Below are 17,260 nucleotides of genomic sequence, written 5' to 3' on the forward strand. Positions count from 1 at the left end.
TTTAGTGATGACAGAGAAATATGATTTCACCAGAAATGTCATTTAATGTTACATAAAAAGAGATAAAGTATTAAACCAAACCGTAGGGGGTGCAGTGGCGCAGTGGGTTGGACTGGGTCCTGCTCTCCGGTGGGTGTGGGGTTCGAGTCCTGCTTGGGGTGCCTTGCGACAGACTGGCGTCCTGTTCTGGGTGTGTCCCCTCCCCCTCCGGCCTTACGCCCTGTGCTGCCAGGTAGGCTCCGGTTCCCTGCGACCCTGTATGGGACAAGAGGTTCAGATAGTGTGTGTGTATTAAACCAAACCATTTACACTGCAATTTTCATAACAATCTTTAAAAATTAAAGATAAACCAGTGAAAAGCTCATTGCCAATAGTCAAATGTAATTCAGTTTTGTTCTTTGGATGTCTGCTGTAAGACTTTTCCAGTTACGTACAGTGTTCCAGATGCCCAGGAATACACACACACACACATTTTCAGAACCGCTTGTCCCATACAGGGTCGTGGGGAACCGAAGCCTACCCAGTAACACAGGGCATAAGGCCGGAGGGGGCACACCCAGGACGGGGCGCCAGTCTGTCACAAGGCACCCCAAGCGGGACTTGAACCCCAGACTCACCGGAGAGCAGGACCCGGTGCAACCCACTGCACCACCACACCCCTGATGGCCAGGAATATATTAAATAAAAGATATTGACACTGATCATCACAGGCATGAGACAGGTAGTATATTTAACAGAAGTGGAGAATCAGAATTAAAAAAAGGATTTAAAAAGGGAAACAAAATCAAAAACATGAATAACAAAAGGTTCCTCTCTTCTAAAAGGTTTCCCAGTCATCCCTCCAACTGCCTCATATAATGTCTCTGATGTTTCTTCTATGGAGGCAGCTGGTGGTCATTAATAGGGAAAGCTGGCCCTTGCAAAGTCTGGCCTCACTCTGTACCATGGATCTGCTTACCAATAGCTCACATTATCAAGTGGTATATTTAAATAATGTATTTCATTCAGACATATTCATAGCAACGTTACAGTTTCTAGATGACTCAGCCAAGAGGATCTCAGGAATGCTGATACTAATTGCATCCTCCAAGCCATTAACTCTGCCTTACAAACTATTGACCTTGGCAAGGAAAATGTGCCAGGCACCAGTTAAGCACCTCATTTGGAGAGTTTGTGACTTCAATAGTGCTGCAGTGAGGATGTAGTTCAAAACAAGTGTGACTGAAAGGCTTTAAAGGACACTGCCATGGTTCATCCCAATTCACTTTGCAGCCTAAAAAACTAGAGCTCGCCATTTCAGACCCAGTGAAGGAGTTCAGATGCTTCATAAAACTTAAAAAGAGCATGAAGCACTGTGAGTTACATTGCTTTTCTCCAGAGATGAATACAGCTCAGAAAAGTTTTAAAGGAATTTTGACTACAGAAGTGTCCTAGCATGGTGACTTCAAGTATGTTAGATGGGTTTCGTCTAGAGCGGGGCATCATCTACATCCTACTGTTAAACATGACTGTATTTTTTAAAACATGAGCATCAAAGGAGCCCACAAGAGCAGCAAACTTTTTTCAGATGACACTATGTAATAGATTCACATAGTTTTTCGCTCAATGCAAGTGTCTTAACTGCTATCATAAAAGAAATCAAATCTGAATTGCTTCAAGGATGCATTGCTTGATTTGACAGCCAGTGGTGCTTTGACCATGTACTCTGCTGTTGCCCGTTTCAACAAAGATGTAAGGACATGTGGATGCCACAGGCAGCTCTGATAAACCTTCAGGGGCCACTGTTGCAGAACGTCTGACCTCTCAGCTTGTGCAGCTAGTATATGGGAATATTGCATGCTACAATTTGATTTAATCTTGACCATGTTTCTACCAGTGCTGGACCTATAAAATTGACCATTGATGTTGGAACTGCAGAGGCATTGTGGGACAAATGAGATCTGAGACTTGCATTGCCATTTCAAAGATGTGTTGTGGGCTAAAGTGAATGAGAGGTCACTTTGGAGGGAGTGAAAATGAATGAAAATCCAGCGTCAAGGATCATTGATTCTTTGAGTTGATGGCGCGTGTGCGCACACACACACACACACACACACACACACACACACACACAGAGTACACTGGGCTGTCTGAAAATTGAGCTTGTGCTATGTGAGTTGTATTGTTTATGTGTCTTTATATATTATCAGCTAATATATGCATAAAAAATAAACAGCACTTCCAAAATTGCATACCCACTCTCACATGGTTAACTTTCAACCAGCTGAAAAATTAATTTCCACTAGTTCCCACAAAACTAAAAGTATTTGTTAGCTAATATAAAATAATAATGTAATGTTATACATTATAAGGAAAGTTAAAAAATATGACTTCTAACAATTTCTCACTGAGAAACCATGATGTTACAAAAAATACCATCCATTTGTTAAGGTAGGATCTTCCATTAGACAATGAAATTATGTAAATTAATTGCATTCAACTGAGATATGTTCGATCTGAAATTCTATTCATACTGCCAGAATTCCTCTTATTAAAATAATAAAGAGATTAACAAAAAACTGCCTTAGTTGTTTATTTTATCACCTTTACAAAAATGCATTTTAAATTTACTTAAGTAACAAATTACTAACTCTGTCCTATCTTCTCGTCGAGCACTACCTCGCTGCGTAAGACCCGAGGAGGCCGGCCGGTGGCGACAGACGAATCCCGTGCTGACAGAGGATGACGTCCATCTGCCGTGACGATCGAGACGTTCCGTGCCGAGCCGGGGATCCGAGATGCCATTCACCGACGTTATAATTACTTGTTACACGCTGGCTTACAAATTGTTACTTTCTAGAACGCCCAGGAGGGGTGGGCAACCACTGGCCCGTGGACCCCCGTTGGTTTTTTCTCCCTCAACCTTCAGTTGGGAGTTCTTGTTCCTTTCCCCGGTGGCCAGTAGGTATACTTGTAGCTCTATAATAAGTTCTTCATTATGGTAGCCATTAGTTGACTGTCTTCTTTGTTTGTAGCAATTTTTCTTGCTGCATGCCTGTGTTAAAGCACCCTGTGTCACTACGTGAGAAGAGAGCTCTATAAAAAATAAAAATAAGAAAAAAATAATAATAACTGCACCTTTCATTAGTACAAAGCACTACACCACCCTTCTCAGTTTGTGTCTCCTGCAATTACAATTTAATATAACTAACTGCCCTTCCATGTTTCCTGCGACTACAACACTGTCACTACCCTTAGAGTGCATCTTCCCTTTTTGAGCCGTAGACTCAACTCTATCCGCATGAGCAGCTAACAAAGCTCATCCCTGTGGGAACATCGGTAACTGTCTTACCGCTCTGAGGTTTACAGCTTCAAGGATCGCAGCTTTGGTTCCTCTGTGTTTGTATACCAAGGGACTTGCAAGTCTGCCCAAACAAAACCGTGTCTCTCATGATTATTATTTCAGTGGATATCCAATTATATAAATTCATACTGTAGAGCTGTGCAAGTAGATTTTTTTGGATAGTTTATTTTTAATACAGGTATCTCTCTTGAAGGTACTACAGCAGGACCCAATAAACTTGAAGTCCACGCCCTAGCTGCTACGCTCCCTGCTCCCTATCATGCTCTGCCTACTTTTGTGCTTTAGCTGTGAAAAATTTACATGGAAAACATTTTAAAAAGTCTATTACAAATCTTAATTTGCTGAGATCTTCACTCAAGGTGGCTTAGAAAGTATAATGAGCATTACAAAGATTTACCTGTTTATGCAGCACAGTATTTTACAGGTACAATTCAGCGTACGTACCTCAGTCAAGGGTACTGCAGGAAGAGAATGGACTGGAACCAGGGGCCTTCAAACTGCAAAGCAAAAGCTGTAAATCTGTAATAAAGAAATTCTAATATGGTACTTTAACTTAATTTAAAAGTAGAGTTAACTATACCTATTCAAATGTAAGCAAACAGCTGGACTTACCAGCCAGATCACCAAGACTTGCTCAAGTGGTTTTTGGGGGCTTCTGTGAATACTGGAATTATTGAACTGTTACATATACACACACACACATTTTCTGAACCGCTTGTCCCACACGAGGTCGCGGGGAACCGGAGCCTAACCCGGCAACACAGGGCGTAAGGCCGGAGGGGGAGGGGATGCACCCAGGACGGGACGCCAGTCCATCGCAAGGCACCCCAAGTGGGACTCGAACCCCAGACCCACTGGAGAGCAGGACCCGGTCCAACCCACTGCGCCACTGCACCCCTCTCACTGTTACATATAGTTCATATCATATTTAGATGTTTCTGTCCTGTACAAGGAATGGCTCACATTATCTGAAAGGTTTAAATTGCGCACTTCAGCTTGGCCCTTGCATGTGCTCAGATGAGCTGCGCAAAGAGAGGTGAGACAATGTCAAACATGAGAAAAGCACAGAACTGCTAAGCCTGTGTGAATGTGTGTTCTTCCAAAAGCCAGCAACTGCAGGAGAAACATAAAAGCTGATGCTTGGAAAAAGTCAAATGTCAGCATACAGTACATGTTCATATTGCTCAGAAGTAATCATGACTAAATTTCTTTTATTACTGCACTAATAGGGGTACAGCTTTAATGCATTCATTTCAGTCTTCTGCCTTTACATATAAGTATGCCACTGGGGCAAAAATGAACATGCAGCTTCAAGGTGAAATGTGAAAAGGACGCTTTCACACATCCAGCCAGTGCACGCAGTACCAAGATCCAGCAAGGTATAATACATACAACCTTTATTTCATATGGGACAGGGGTGGGCAATCCTTGGCCTTGGAATCTGCAGAGTGTGCTGGTTTTTGCTCTGCCTCAGCTCTTAATTGCTTTTTGGAAGTAATTATTTGTAAGGTACATCACCTCACCTGGCCTTTCAGGTGTAAATCAGGTCTTAATTAAAGTTTATGCTCAAGCCTTTAGGACCGCTCTGTATTCAATGCTTGGGCCCCCTTTTCTCCAGCTCCACGCAATCACTGGAACTGCCACAGAGCAGCATTAAAACAAAGAAAGATTTATTTTCCTAGATTTCTAATCATTCAGTTGCTAAGCCAAGTATAGCCTGATTCACATCACTTTTGTTTCTGTAATAACTTCACAAACAGTTTTTTTTTTTTTTTCCCCCCCGGATCTGATTCTGTGACAAACTCACATGTCAGTTTAACCAATCATCACCCATTTCCATCTCCTGATCTCACCTCTTGCTTCCATTGTCAGTGCTCTGACACATCTTAATTGAATAAATATATCAATGTGCATGACTGGAAAGTATTTAATGCCATTTTTCAGAATGCTACTATTACATTAGTGCATTGAATATAGAAATGTCAGCCTGCTAGGTTGGCATTTACCACAGAGATTCGGAGAACAATTAGTGTCAGTCTGCATTTATGAAACGGTTTACTCATCAAGCCAGTAAGACTGCTAAGTCAGGGTCACCACTGATAGAAAACAGTTATTTAAAAGGAGGTGAAAGGGAGGAATATGACAGATTGTTTAATTTTCACAATTTGTGTGTGTGTGTGTGTGTGTGTGTGTGTTTCATGTCAGAGCAACGAGCAGCATATCAAAGTCCCTGTCAGACTACTCCAGAAATCAGTTTTTTGATATCTTGGGACAAAAGAGAAAATTTTCAGGGCAATGACCAACTTTGCCAACTTTGGCCTCCTCCAGAGACCTGCCAAAACCAGTTGAACATCTAAGATTTCTATTAAGTGGGCCAAACTCCACCCCAAAGTATCATATCATAAATCATAACCCCAAATCATAACTTTAAAGCACTGAATGCCCTCTATAAGAAGCAGCAGGCTTGGGATTGTGTCCCTTGGATTATGTGTAAATCATATTTCCAGACAAATCATGATGCAAAACAGTGGGGCACAGTATTGTAGCACTTTAAGTGGCAGTATTTTACATAAAGAATCATGTCACCTTGTGGTTAATGTTGCAATTATCGCAAACCTGCATAATACAAAGATGACTATACAGTATTTAAGTAATTACTTTGACATTTGGCACAAGCAGAATTTTCTTATTTAAAATGTCTTCTTTTCATTGATGCTATACAAACCATGCACGAAACTTTTGTACAAAAAATAAATAAGTATGATGCACCCTAAATGCATCAAAGAAAAAAGTTAAATGCCCCATCATCATTTTGTAAGATATCTTTTTCATCTCTCCTGGAAATAAGACTGGTTGTGTCAGCTGTTTTGCTGCACCAAAAGTCATGTTTGATGCAGATTTTGTTGCTCTCGAAAAATTTGCATCTTTCATTTCCACAAATCTCTTCAAAGTGGAACTAACAGTATCTGAGGTGGAAAAAACAGAAGTGTTTAGTTCAATAAATCATACATAAAGCTACTTATTTACAGACACAAATGAGATAAAATATCCCTCTATGGTACAACAGCAGTTCCACCATAGTGAAATGATCCTTAATCCACTGAGGACAAGTCCAGGTTCTTTGACCAGATGCCTCTTAATTTCAATAGTCCAGATTGCTGCTGTTTTTCAGTTACATGTGATATTTAAAGGGACATTAAGCAGCAATGCTCTGACACAATGAACATGAACAGGCAGGAATTACTAGAATTTCTTTAATGCATTAAAGAAGTCATTAAGGCCAGTATGCCATTCACTGCCCCGAATAAAAACGAGTGCTTGATTCATCACTTTTTCCGTAATATCTGTGGTGAGTAATGACATTAGGAGAGTGTGTCTCAGACGTCTGTTCCATCTGCCACCTTCCATCTCTGAAAATGACTGATCATTCCCAATAAGTTCCAGTTCAGACAGGGTGGGAGTTTGAAAGGTTTGCCTGGAATTTCTTTTGAACCAGCTAACTAGTTAATTACTGGTAATAAGTGCTCAAAACAAAAATGATGATTTTCCGCTACTTAATCTTTTTTCCCCGAGACAGAACTAATTAAGCATAGAACTACGCAAATTCAGGACTACTCCCACTGAGGAAGGACACTCACTGAACTATGTTATCAAAAATGGGGTTAGAAGAATAGGTTATGAAGGGATATTCTGTTGTGCTCCATTAAATCGTAATATCATATTATATTTAAATTATTCTTATATTATGTATTATGCAGTTCCTTGGAAAAATATGCAGTCAAAATGATTAAGGGGTATCAGGGCCGAAGGCCAGGAAACTGCAGGTCCTATTATGGTAGAGAATAAATACAGTGATTTTTTTTGTTGTTTTCTTAAACATGTCGTTTAGGGTATTCCCTTTATTGTTGTTTTTTGGAACTCACTTCTGTAAAAGAGCTACCGTGAATATCTGTTCTTCTAATTTATATAGGACTGGGGAAACACGCAGGAACTTATAACAATTTTGGTTCTCCAAAGGCCTTTGTATTCTATATTACCTTACTGCCTACAATAAAAAAGTTAGAAATAACAGTTCAAATACTTTATCCCTTTGACATGAGACCCTGGAGCAGTAAAACCATGAAAGTGACTAAATGTTTAGTTTAAGATGCTGTCTTGTTCAGTTTACAGATTGATTTATCGTTATATATAATACCAGTTACACAAACCAATAATGATACTGACCAGCATTGTACCTTTTATTTGTATAAGACCTGCAATTCTATCTGAAGGATGAAGCGTCTTCACATCAACTAGTTCAGAAACTCCAGCACCATTAAACTAAATTATGATGAAATAAATAGTAAAATAATCCAAGTCAGCATTCATATCCAATGACTTAATTGGAGCTGACAATGATTTTGTAGTTTGCAAATTAATTTGTAAGCATTGACTTTGTGTTGTGTGCTGGTAAAATTCAAAGAAGAGCATCGCCTTCCACACTGTATCAATAGCTTTTACAGGGAATCATGAGAAATCCTTGGGGAATATGGAAATTTCCACAAGAGCGATGTGTCAGGACAGGCAGAAAGAATGAAGCCCCTTGCAATCCTTAGCCACACAAAACAGGCTAAACTATGCCGTCTGTCTGATGAGGACTATTAATTGTACTGAGTCATGACCCTTTTATAATAAGAGAAAGACTGAGGCAGATGCACAGCTGCATACAGTACACATGGTGGGAGAAATCCCCTCAAGGGAAATTTCACAGGTAAATCCCTTGTCTACAGGCAAGGTTTCACTTCTTAAAAAAAAAAAAACAAGAAGATTTTCCCTTTTAAAAGATACTCCTTCGCATGTGGAAGTTACTCCCACTGGTGTGCTTTGTCTCACTCTGCTTTGGTTACACCCCATCACCACAGCTCAAAGAAAGCTGTGTTTTTCACTTCCAGTCCTAGGGACCCAAGGGACTGCATATTTTTGCTGCAGCCCAGCACAAACACACCTGACTCAACTTGTCATTTCATCATCAGGCCTTTGGCTAGCTGGAACAGGTGTGCCAGGGCTGGGCTGAAACAAAAATGTACAGTCCCTTGGGTCCTCAGGACTGGAATTTAAAAACACTGTCAGAGAGGACACAGCGATCATGACCTTAGTATTAAAAAGTTCCAAAGCATATTACTTTTTAAGGGTTAGTGTTAGAGAGAAAAATCAAGAACAGAGGAAAATGATTCACTGTGATTTCAGATTGTGTATGAGCCACAGGTCAAGTGATCTGTCCCTCCCAGGATTTCTGTAATATATTATACCACCGCATGCCCACCGTCTGACTCTGGATTTCTGGGATCATAGATGCACTCATTCACAGACATATGTCCATAACTTTAACAAGGTAAATAAATAAATGAACAGTGAAATTAGGAATTAACTTCTCCTGATGCATCTGCATTGTATGAAATCATAGCCCTTGACACCAAACATATGCATTATTTCATGTTAGACATTTTCAGGTCACACAGCAACATTCTGATCCTTAAATATTGAAGAATTTAGGGAGGAAATGTCCTCTTCATTCAGTATTTTCAGTATAAGGAAGCACCTAATGGCTGAGACTGCACCATAACTGCCTGTTTTCATTAAGAGACAAGCAAATAGCAGAAAATGCCTTTAGCACCAGAAGATTAAAGTAAAAAGATAAAAGCTGAGATTACTAGTTTAACTATAATATACTTACATATCAGTACTGTTTTTTAATTGGCATGAATGCATTCAGCAACTGATATTGTTGACTCTGTTGCCCATGATGGCAGATGAACATGATTATATTTACTCATTTAGCTGATGCTTTTCTCCAAATCAAGTTATAAACTTAAGCTACTTACCCATTTGTACAGCTGGGTAATTTTACTGGATTAAATTAGGGTAAGTAGATTGTTAAAGGGTTATATAGCTGGTGGTGGGATTCAAACCTATGACCTTTGGGTCTAAAGGCAGTAGTGTTAACAACTATATCGCCAGTTACCCCATTAAAAGTAAAAGTTTTAAAATTTAAAAGTTACATCTCTGCTGGGGGTGTGTGATATCATGCTACTGAAGGGCCAATGTTGGACCAAGGCTGGCCATTCTGAAGTGGTTGCATGAAGTTGGATGGAATGATGGATGTTAGCATTCACATCCAGGAATAAGATGAGTCACACTTGTACCACCTTCAATGGAAGTCAAATGTTCCCTGGTCCTTCACTTCTTCGGGGCTTAGAGATGTCAACTTTATTGCTATCATTATTATATTCTTTACCTAATTTTTTCAGCTCCAACAATAGTTTGCTCAACACTACAACAGTAAAGCCCTTCTAAGGACTTGAACCAACAATCTTCAGGCTGTAAGACTGAGCTACTGCCATGTTTCCTGCTGGCCTCATTACAGCGCCAGCCCCAGTAATTTGAGTCTATGGTTGCTTAATGGAGCTCATCTATTGCCGGGAGGAGTGTCAATGAGACTATGTGCCACTGAGGTCCTGCTCTTTCAAGGTTATGTCCACATTAAGTGTTATGAACAGCCTTTGGTGCAGTAAACCCACCCCACCCCAGGTCATGGCTGTCATGGGTCATTGCTCTCATCATTTTCCTCTCCGTGACTACATTCATAATTAAAGGGATTATGCTGCATAAGAATGAAGTGTGGATGAGCAGACGGGCCACGAATGCAGGCTGCTGAAACGGCAGCCAGCGCAACACTTGCTGTGTTGTACCTGTGCTTCAATAAATTACTCGTCAAAGAGAAAAAAATCCCACAAAATAACTGCAAAGCAAAACAAACTACGGACAGCGCAGGAAAGGAAAAGTAAAAAAAGAAAAAAACACACCTTAGAGGGATATACAGTCTCACCATGTAGCAGCTGAAAATACTGAAGATCTGTGGAAAAATATACAGAATGAAAAATGCTGGCAAGGATGATAGCACAAAGAAACTTGGAATCTAGTCCATAAGCGAGGGAATTCTTGACTGCTTCAGGAGCCAGGAGTAGGAGAGGAGAGGAGAACAATATTCCTGGCAGACTTCACTTGTACTCTGTGACAAGTATTGAAGAGCGATCCTAAGGACAGGGCCTTGCAGACACAAACACAGATGGATACAGAAAATATCTAAGGTGGTCACTGGAGCAGAGAGGGGTAATTTATGTAGCCCCTCATTAGGTGCAGTAGGCAGTAGGTAAGTAGGCAGTTTTGGAATCACAATATTATATTCAAAAGCTAATAAATCTATGAAATATAATGTGCAAACAGGACAGAAACTGAAAGATGGAATTTGTAAAAACTAGTTTTATATACGTACTTTAAACTGCACCACCTGCCTAGTATTTAGAATTGTTAAAGAAATCATATTTAGTGAAACACAATATGAATGTAAAAAAAATGAATGTATTTAACACTATATGGATGTGGAAGTTGGACATGAAGAATACCACAAACACCATGAACAGCCAGGAGAACAACTAGATGGATCCTCTCAGCTCAAGTCAGAACTCCATCTGGAAGCATAAATTATGACGTTGAGGTTGCCATACTTTGGACACATCATGCGAAAATCAGAATGACAGTAATGCTTGGGAAATTTGGAGAAAAGATAGAGAGGAAAAAGAGCATCCAGATGGATGGAGTCTTTTAGAACAATGGATGCACCCTTCTCCAGTCAAAGGATACCAGCAGAATCCAGTACATCCTGAAGGTGCTCTATGTAGTCGCAAAGAGCTGACAATTACTCAATGACACTTGTAGTATGTACTTTTAAACACATCTGAGCAACACCGATCATGTTTATAGCATCTGATGATCAGCACAGTTTCTTTTTTTTTTAAACTATTCAGCTAGGACTTTTTCTACAGCACAACAATAGGGTCATCCAATTAAACATTGGAAATGTTTTTTGAGATTTTAAGTAATCTGAGGGCAGAATAAGGTATCACACTCCAAGTGCAAGGTGAAAGGTTGTTTCCTCAAAGCTTTTTTTTTTACCCTTGTCATTTATGGCTATGGAAAAAAAAATGTTTTAATGTGATTTCTGCAACCAATCTGGCAATGCAAACCACCATCTGTCTTCATGAAATGACTTTGACAAAGTGCAGCAGAGCCCAGTTCTCCCATCACCCCCAAATTATATTTTACGAAGTTAGATTATGCTCATTTTTGTTTTCTACCAATTTGAATTCCTGTATATCCATATGTTAGGGGTAGGTAAAAACTCCAGTGGTCATTATTATAATCAGTTTAACTCACACATTATTTTTATTTCCAGAACAAATCTCTGGTTGCAATAGCCACAGAGTTCTATATTTATAAAGTATGACATTTCCATTATGGTTAATGTCAGGCAAAAAGAACTGCATAATCAGTAAATGTGAATTATGCAATAAATAAACGGTTTAAAATAACTTGTCTATTTGCGAGAATTTTCTGTCATTTTTACACATTATAAAAGACAGAAGTAAATCAGATGCAAACTTCAATATTAGACATTAGAGGAGTGTAATGTAAGAGCAGCACAGTGGGACAGTGGGCAATGCTGGTACCTTACAGAGAATGAGCTGTGCGTTTGGGTGTAGGCTTGGAGTTGTCTCAAGGAGTGTGAATTTTCTATCTTCTTCCTATGTTCACAACCACGACACATGTGCAAACGAAGGCGATTGGTAGACCATAAAATCTTCTTTCCATCCCTATATTAACAAGACTTCATTTCACTACAAACCCAGAGAAAGAGCCAAATAAATTGTCATTCGTTTTTAACTGCTAATGTTATGCACGTTCCTCATTTTGGGGGATATCGCATTACTCAGAGCATCCTGCCTAATCAGTCGTTTAAGAGTGCGGATTGTCATCTGATTTTCTACCTGTCTGTCATTTGCATGACAGATTACAATATGACACTTGGCTCTCCCTGAGGTGGTGGAGAGACGACAGGGTGAAGGTCATACTGTCAGCAGAGGGGACAGAGTGGCATTTAAATGATGTCTCAGTGCAAGCGATGCATAGGATTACAGACTGAACTCACAGGGCAAGTCCAGCGTGGCATAAATCTGGTGCTGGGCAATGGCGGCAGAACCACTGCTACTAACCTTACTAGCATGGCTGCTGATGCCCGTGGCATTCAGTTTACTCGCAGTTTGTAATGCAGACATCAAGCAGTGCTGTTTTCTCCAGGGTCTGTTTTGCCTTGTTTTGTAGTGGTTATATGTTTGTCATTTCCCAAAGTGGTCTCAGCGGGATTGGTATTTATTCACAATTCTGCCCAAGGCCACAATTCACTCCAACCATAATGGCATTTTAATTGCAATCATTTCTGCTATTTAAAATGCAAAAAAAAGGGACAAAAAATAAGAAATTACTGCCTCATCTTAATATTATTTCAGCATGAAGTAAAAACAATGGAGTTGTGTGTGTTATTACCAAAATTAAATGATATGATATTGTCCCAGTACTATTTGCATGTTTTGAGCCATCTGGGTTGAACCACAGTTAGAAACTTCATAATTATTCCTAGTTCATTAGAAGAACCACATTCATCTGTATTGGTAAATACTGAAATGAGTTTTTAAAAAGTAAGTCTAAAAATATTACATACAATTTTTTTTTCTTTTTTTTTGGGAGAGGGCGGCAAAGGTAATATAATGCTGAATACAAAGAAAAAACTTAAAATATGTGTAACGCAATATTCCTAAATCATTCAAACATGATAATTAATTATTTCTCACTTCATATCCTCCATATACAAAACTTATTGGAGCTTTTGAAAGCTTTTTTTTTTTTTTTTTCTGGAGACTTGAATAGCTGAACTGCATTTACTTTACTTAAATAAAAATATATATTCCACAGAGGTGAATGATTTCAAGTCCTTAATAATACCCATTGTGTGCTTTCGTAAACCTGGTTTCGCTATCTCTCACTCTTAGGTCCCTAACTGGTATCTTAATTTTCCCCTGTTGGAGGAGACATTTATTTTGATATATGGAGCTAAAACATCAGAAATAATATTATTCTGACATTTTTTCAATATTCTGAGTAATTAAAGGTCAGGTGAACATCTTTCCATGAAAGCTGTCAAAGTTTGCCGAAGTCTCTGCAGAACTACAAGACAGAGTGTCCTGGGGCAATCTAACACAGAACAGCACAGAAAAACAGGAAAAGACTTTGGTGCGATAAAAAACAGCTTAATAAAGAACATTTCGCTTTTCGTTTCGTCGTCTTTGTTAATTTCCTCATTTACATATATTAACAATTTTCAGGGGCCAAATCATCAACCCTAGCCAGAGGCCAGTTCAAAGTAGAAGATTTGGAGCTACCAGAATATGAAACATTTTTCATCCTTATTTTTTTATGCTGCGTGAATCACAGTCATGTACGACAGACATTTCTTCTTAACTGATAATAATAGCTTGTACATGTGTGAACTCTGACTTGAAATAGTAATGCTGTAATAATACTGTTAGGTGCAAGACGTGTTCTAAAATTTAAGCAATATTCAAAGGTATATCACATATTTCACCAGGATTACATGGCATTTACTTAATTTGATTAAACAGAATTCAGCAGGTAGTGTAGTGGTTCCACTCACAGAGGCCAGATTCAAATCCCACTCCTGCTGTAGTACCCTCGAACATGGTACTTATCTACGAAAAATGAACCAGCTGTATAAATGGACAAATCGTTGTAAGTAGCTTAGTATACAGAAATAACATTGTAATTTTCTTTAAAGAAAAGTGTCAGCTAAGTTAACTTTAGTTATATCAGAATACCTTTTTTTCTTTTAGGCACATGTGAAAATCCTGTACCGTTATTACAGCAGTTCTTTGCGTCTCGTTGTAAACGTACTGATACTTGTGGTACAGTGCAGTTATATGTGGCGCTCAACTCAGTTATTCACTTTGGTATTACGCAACTTTCACTGTACAAGTTATCTAGCTGCAAGACAGTTCCACTAACCCATAGAACTGTGACTGTACTTTCACATCAGAGTTTGAAATCAGCAGTTATTAAGTGACAGCATTATGGACGAGTATGATTAATGTGAGACTATTTAAACATTGCAAAATTACTCTGAGCATCGACTGTCCTTCATATACCCAGATGGGCCGAGGTGGTTCCTTGGGGTTGGGGCCCCTACAGACTAATGGGTCTCAGGAGAAGAAGTAATGTGTCATGAAGTGTGACCCCTCACTCAGCCCCACACGTTACTGTGCAGTCACTCCAGGTGGTAATTGCCTCTGGGAATGGATCCGCTGTCAGGAAACCAGTTGTCCAACTACAGCATTAAATCTCCCCACAAACATTCACTCTTTTTTTGACACAGCTTATGATTCATTCTTTCAGATCCTTTTTTTCCCCCTCTCAGATATGATTGGAATACATAGTTCGCCCATTCAACCTTGGGCAATTCCAGTCTTTCACCATGCCAGCAATGTCAGTGAAGGTAACTATGCTGATCATGTAATATGCAACAGTAGAATACTGTTGACAATAACAATCAAAATGCCAGCATAGCAATGATTATTTCCCGCTCAGGTTCGCACTCAGTGATGTGGTAGTATTGCCGCAAAGTATGAAAATTTAACAGAATACAAATACTAAATATAAATGGTAATGTGGATTGTCTCTGGTGTAGAGGACTGATGGCAGGAAAATGTGGGAAACAACAGCGAGTGAGAATTTAAGAAATGGATGAAAGACCTTATCTTGCAAAGAAAATGCAAAGTGTCTCCGTCATGAAATTTGATTAACAGAGAGGAATGATTATGTGCAATTGAACTAATTAATGAGGGAATGGAGAGCCCATTAAAGAGATGTCCTCGATGTTCCCACGTTAAAAAGGAATGACTGCCAGCCCTCTCTGAACAGCACATCTCTAGGCTATATGAGCGCAGCCTTTTGTGGCTCTTAGGTGCTCAGGTTTAGATCTGGCCATAGTTTTCAGTCGGTTATCACGGTGACACGCTACTTATTTCACACCAGAACGACAGCAGAAATGCTTTAGGCTTCACAGGCCTTAAGATTAAAGTTAGCCTTTCTGGGAAAGGTTACTCAAAAAAAAAAAAAACCCCGTCATAGCCCATACAAGAGAGTGTGATGAGATCGTTTATTACCTTGCTCTCTTTTTTTCTATTTTGCCGGGGTCAGAGACTGCCTCACGAAATCACTTTCTCTCTTCTCACATCTCATTTATTTGATTTGGCCATTAATTCCGCTGAGTGAAAACAGAAACTCTGCCTTTTTGAATTACTGGAACATGAAATGTATTGCATATAAAATAACTTGCAACACCTACATGAGCACTAGGTCAGTGAAGGAATGAGTGTTTCCATATGTTTACATTACAAATACATGTGACAGACAAATTACTCCTCTAATTTTTTTTTTTATATATAAATCTCAATATTACACACACACTGCCTGAAACTACTTGTCTCAAGTGGGGTTGTGGCGAGCTGGAGCCAAACCCGGCAACACAGGGCGCAAGGCCGGAGGGGGAGGGGACACACCCAGGACGGGACGCCAGTCCATCGCAAGGCACCCCAAGCGGGACTCGACCCCAAGACCCGCCAGAGAGTGGGACCACCGCCTCACCACGCCCCCCTTCAGTGCTGTGTGCAAACTCCTTGACTAATATTGCCCAGTAAAGCTGCTCATGAATCTGCTGTGGAAGAAGGAGCAAAACAACAGTTTTGTTGTTCAGAACAGGTTTGGCGAAAGACTGTCAGACCCTGTTTATTTTATAAACATGAGCCTTTGTAATTCGCCTTTTTCATACTTATTGTTGAATTCACTTTCTCCAGTTTTTACAACATTAGAACTGCTCTTCCTTTGTCAATCTCATTTTTCAGTGGATGTGATGTTACGCTTATTCATCAATTTTTGCCAAAGCAACTCGATGTTGTTTCTTACAGTTGTTTACCCGTTTATACAGCTGGGTAATTTAAGGGAGAAACTTTAGGGTAACTCAAGGGTACTACAGCTGACGGTGGATTTATATATATATATATATATATATATATATATATATATATAGGACAAGCGGTTCAGAAAATGTGTGTGTGTGTGTGTGTGTGTGTGTGTGTATATAAAGAAAGAGCTACAAACAGACGACAAGAAAACAAATTCACAGCTAAGCCAAAACAACTGAGTGATGCTTTAGCCTCACTGTAACTGTTACCTTGTTTTCTGTACTCCTGTATGTCAAAAATATACAAAAATGTTTTGCAAAGCTTGATGCTTGACAATGCAAGAGCTTTGATTATTATTCTGCTTTTAAAAACCTGCCAGTGCCAACAGCATACTACTGGAGCTGTTATGTTGGTTGTACTAACTAAAGGGTGACCGGCATCAAGCACTGACATTATCTGCACATGCCTTCAAACCCAATCTAACAAGATACATTTGTTTTCATTCCCCTCTGGAAATGATAATGGATTGAAAATATTTGTGCAAATGATTAATTTTCCATTTGGGAATGAATTGTGTTGCCATTTGCAGCATATTCAGCTGACATTCCTGATAACACAAGAATATGTATTAGAAAAAATGTGAAATTTGCTCATCATGTACTATTAGGAACTACTAGAAGTGACAAAAAGGCATAGTATAGCAGCGCCAGCAGGGTATTTGGGTCTGACTGATGAAAGAAACTTCTACATGACAATAAGCATGCTGTATTTCAGCTGTTGTTTCCAGGGTATGTTTCTTGTGTTGTTCATAATATATAAAAAGTAGAATTAATGCTGAAATTACACTACCACCACCAATTTAACATTTACCTGTTTAATCCGAGCGCCTTTACTTTCTTAACTTCATAGCCAGGAGTACTAAAAATAAAGTTTATTTATTATAAAACACAAACACAAAAGAGTTCTACGTCAGATGTTTTAGGATTTACTTTCCTAAATTAAGATTTTA

The sequence above is a fragment of the Scleropages formosus genome, chromosome 15 (genome assembly GCF_900964775.1).
Source record: "Scleropages formosus chromosome 15, fSclFor1.1, whole genome shotgun sequence".
Lineage (NCBI taxonomy): Eukaryota > Metazoa > Chordata > Actinopteri > Osteoglossiformes > Osteoglossidae > Scleropages > Scleropages formosus.